Below are 5,035 nucleotides of genomic sequence, written 5' to 3' on the forward strand. Positions count from 1 at the left end.
CCCCAAACCGCTCGACTTCTACACATAAATGACAAAGCTCTGTCAGGAGAGCAAATCTTGTGCAGTGATCATGCCCAAATACGCGAAGATCTCCAACCAATGAGCGTTTGAACTCGGGCAGAAGCAAAGAGCCACGTACTCGACGCCGTGTCAGGCCAGCCGAGCACAGACTGGCCACGGCAGCGCGCGCCCCGCGTGTGGTCGCCCCGCCCCGCGCGTCTGCACCTCGCCCTCGCCTATAAATGCCTCCAGAGGCCTTAGCCGTTTGCACTCGTGCACCTAGAGCCCCGCCCGATCCAGAGATCACTAGAGTTCGTCGTGGAAAGCAAGCACCACCGCCCGCCATCTCTGCCCGAGCATGACCATTGTGGCCAGCCCCTTCTGTTGAACCCCAGCCTCACCCCAGCCCCTAGACCGCTTCCCCGTGAAGCCGTGAAGCTTCTCCAAGCTTGAGCCGAGGCATTGCCTCACCGGACAGGCGGATTCACCCTCGCCGGACTTTGGTCGCCCGCCGCTGCGCGTGGCTAGAGCAATCCGGTGAGCCACTCTCTAATTCCTTGCATCACTATCCTTCTTGACCTCTAGCGAAGCTCTCTGACCGGTTCACTTGGACAATCGCGCGTGAGCAGGCCGGATTCCTCGCTGCCGACGAGCATCTCCGCCTGCGCACGTGGACCGGCTGACTCCGACCATTCCCGACGGCGACCCGCACATCGCCGTGACCCTCAGGACCTCCCGTACATCCTCGACCACCTCACCAGAGCAGTCTCGCCGTCGGTAAGCCCCTCCATCCCTTTCTTCCTCCGCGACCACTGTTCCATTAGGGATGGACCACAGGTTCGATTTTGCAAAACCCTAGGGGGTTTTCTGCAGAGCCTTAGACTCATATGAATAGTGCACCGAGGACCTGTCTGTAATTCATTCAAAACCTTTCGCCAGGGACCCTAGCGCAAAACTGTTTTTCCTTTAACCATTTCTAATTAAACTTTTTAAATTCAGCAGAGAACTTAGAAATTTATATCTTGAGTTATATTCAACCAAATTTAGCTAAACCAATTTTGTTGGATTCAAAATATTATGAACTATCACATAAAAATATTGAACCCTATGCTTTCTGTTTTGATTTTTAGAGTTTGAAATTAATTAAAGAACCTGACCAAACCTTTTAAAAAGGAAGAAAATTTGTTATGCTTCTGTGCTGAAGTTAAGAAAATTTGTAAAAGTTCAAACCCCATTTAGAAACTGTTTAAAAATATTGAACACCCCAGTATTGAAGATTTAAGTAGGGTTATCTATTAAAAGCCATTTTGCCCAAAACTTAAGAAAATCAGAAAGGTATTAGAAAATAATGAATAGTGAATGTAATTATTTTTCCTAGTCTACTAAGGTAATAGAGAACCTAGGAAAAATAAAGGGACCCCTAGTCCAGAGCAGATTCTAGGTGAAATGTTTTATTAAACATTAATCAAACTAGAAAAACAATTATTAGAATTATAAAAACAATTTCAAAATTGTTAAGAAAAATCCAGTGGACTTGTAACCACTAAGATACCACTACAAAAATGATAAACACCCCAATCCATCATTTTAAGAAGGGTAAACAAATAGAACTTGGTATTAAGTCATATTTCAATTAAAGCATAAGGAAGCCAAAAAGTGGGCAACAATGAGCAAATAAATTTTTACCAAATTAGTAATGAAGTAGACCACCAGAGAAAAATGCAAAACCCAATTGAAAGCTACAAATAATACCCATTGCCAATACTTCATGAAAAAGACTATTTAGTTCAAGAAATTTCTACCACCTTTCCCTTAAGCAAAAAGTTGCCAAATTTCAAAATGATTGCTCTTGCACAAAGAAGAAGATTGGAAAAATTAGAAATCTGTTGTTTGATATTTTTCAAATATAGTAGTAGTAGAAAGCACCCCTTTGGCTAGGAACTTTAGAAAATCATAGTAAAATAACTAATGAGTAATAGTGGCTAACAATTTGTACAAAATCATGTTATAGCATCTGAATGCCAACAAAATAAGTCTTAGAGAATAACTCACTGTAAAAAGAAGGTTGTAGTTCAAAACACCCCCTCTACCCTAATATTTGATAATTTTATGCAGATAGAACCACTCACTTTTTAAACCCCAAATTTTGAGACAGAGACTTATACACCAGTAAGAAGCCACTGTAATTTTTGCAGAATTTTTGGACATTTATTAAGCTATCTTGTAGTTCAAACTCACCTTAAAAGCATAAAGGAAATAAGAAGAGAGGGAAATAATAAATCTCACCCTAATGATTCAGCTAGAAACCTTAATAAACTCTCACTAAGACATCAAAAAGAAATCAGTAGAACACCAAAATAAACTTACCAATTAGCTTAACCAAGCTTTGACCCTAATTTGCTTAGTATACCACAAGAATCTTCAGTAGCAAGATTAAGCTCTACCTTATTAATTTGATCATTCACCATCAAAGTTTAATTGCTAAATTGCATATCATACCATGCATGTATCTTACTCATTGCATTCATTAGATTGCAATCTCGCTGACGGAGAGTACGTGCTCATCCCTGAGCAAGGAGTTGTCCACGAGGAAGACCAGGAGCAAGCTCCCAAAACTTCCATAGAGGATCTCCCCGCAGCCCCAGCATTTGAAGGCAAGCTCCGGTTTTATGCATAACCTTATCTATATATGCTACTTTACTACACTTACTGTTTGTAGGTTTGTAATGTACACTTAATTGTAGGAGTTGCTTGAAACCCCTAGTTGCATCAACTTAGGATTCCTTTTTGAGATGGATACTAGTATGCTAGGTCGAGTAGCTGCTATGCTAAATCAGGATCTCAGTAGAAGTCGAGTGATTTTTCTAGCACTCGCGCGAGGTCAGGAATTGATTGTATTCATCTTGATAACGGGATCTATGATGGTCCATGGACTTGGATCGAGGGAGGATGCCTTGTCCATGAGACGGAAAAAGGAATTAAGGATTAATGTGTGGATACCTGAGTCAAGCGTTTGAATGTACTAAACACATGTCGGGAAATATGGTAACCGGTAAACCTAGTACCTGAGTGAAGTCGGGCGCGGACTTTTCCCCTCACTTGTCCTGAGACTGGGTCTCCCATGCTAGCTATGGTGGGTACAAGTGCGGTCACTGCACGACGGCAGCCGAGGTCAGTGGAGCATTGTATGCCAAGGCGGTGAGCCCTGGCCGCGAACGGGGAATCGATGGGGACGATTGACGTGTTGGGGGACGGAGTGCCCTTACATGTCATGTGTTTAGGTTTACCTTGCAAGGATAAAACTCGATTCGAATCGTCTGCTTCTCACAGCTAATGAGACTGCTTGATCCCTTGTACTACATTGAGTAAGAAGTGAAATGAGGTTTACATGAGATAACTTATTGTTTATACTAAATGCTTCTTACCATGTATGCTTAGAAGGAGCAAACTTAGCTAAGATAATGATGCTAGAAATTGAAAAGATAAAATTTGATTTTAGACTCAGCTAGTGTTTTTGGCAAACCAAACCCCTCAGCCAAACATCTGCATGGTCTAGAGGTAAAGGAGTAGTTTCCTCACATCGGATAAGTCTAGCTGAGTATTAGTATACTCAGCCTTGCTTGTGGCATAATTTTTGCAGGTACGCTTCAGGATATGGTTGATGGTGTGACTTGGCCTACAACCCTACCATCGGGTTGGACGGTCGAGTGGGATGCTGCTCCGGCAGGAGAGGAGCAGGAGGAGTAGTGGGCTAGGCCTTGCCCAATTCCTCGCTACCGACGATATCGATTATCCGCTGCATTTTATTTTGTGAACTTTTACCAGCTACTTGGAAACTCCAATCTATGTAATAACTCTAGTACTTTAAATTGAGGTTTTTCCTATTTTATTGTATTTCTTTTGTGACTCACCTTCGAGTGAGTTTGTGGTATTTGATCCTAGTTAAGTGGCTTTATTAGACTAGATCTGAGGGACTGACGGGTTATTCCGATTTAATTGTGTTACGACCCCTGAGGCGTGACTTGAGCACTTAAGCTGGAATAATTTGGGTCATTCTGCCACAGCTGGTATCGGAGCAAATACCACCACAGAGAAGCACAATAAACCGTGAATACCAATTTTCGAAAATCTAAAACTTGCTTAGAAACTAGTATGACTCGTCAGGACTAGACCGCTAGACCTAGGACGAAAGGCCTTAGAAATAGAGGGAGAAATAGGTGGCTAAGTAAGTAGGCCCTATGGGCCAGTCCTCAGCTTTTTAAAGGATGCCCTAGGAGCACCCTTTATTTCGGAGAGGAGACGTTATTTTCAGCATGCGTGCATTATAAACAAAAAAACTAAAAGGGATTAGACACTAAAGAGGTAAAAATTGAGCTAACTCGCTTCCTTTTAAACCATCTGGGCTCTTTTATCTTCTTGCTTCCACCATAATCTTTACATCTGATCCCCTTCCGCAGATGACTTCACCTACCCCCGCCAGTGTAGGAGACATTCGTTTCAGCTCTGACTTCCTTTCTCACGATGGCTTTCCTTCCATCTTGTGGGAAGTGCTTAACTCCGTCGGTTACCATACGCCCCCTTTGTACACGGTGCAGCTGTACGAGGAGCATCGGGTACCACGTTGCCGAGTCTGGCTGACTCTGGAGGCTCATCCCCTTCAGCCGAGTTGGCGTTCTCTTGACTCCGAAACGATTGGATTCAGGACGGACGACACCACTGAAACAGCAGCCATGAAGACTCTGACGACCTTCTGTGGCTACCATCCCCTGGAGATGGTGATGCACCCCTTAGGACTCTTCCCTGCTGAGAAGAAGGATGACCCCATGTGGTGCAACCGTGCGAGCTATGTGAAGGATGTGTGGGCGATGTATCTCGACTTGGTTGGGAGGGTCACTGTTCAGTGCATGCGTGCGCTGTATCGCCTTCAGGCCCTGCAGAGCGACACTATGGCACATATTGCTAACATCGCTTAGACCACCAAGCTCACCCTCGACAGCCGAGAAGACTTTGTGGTTGACTTGTCCTCCGAGTTGGT

This window comes from Zea mays, chromosome 5, assembly GCF_902167145.1.
Source record: "Zea mays cultivar B73 chromosome 5, Zm-B73-REFERENCE-NAM-5.0, whole genome shotgun sequence".
NCBI classification, from domain to species: Eukaryota; Viridiplantae; Streptophyta; class Magnoliopsida; order Poales; family Poaceae; genus Zea; species Zea mays.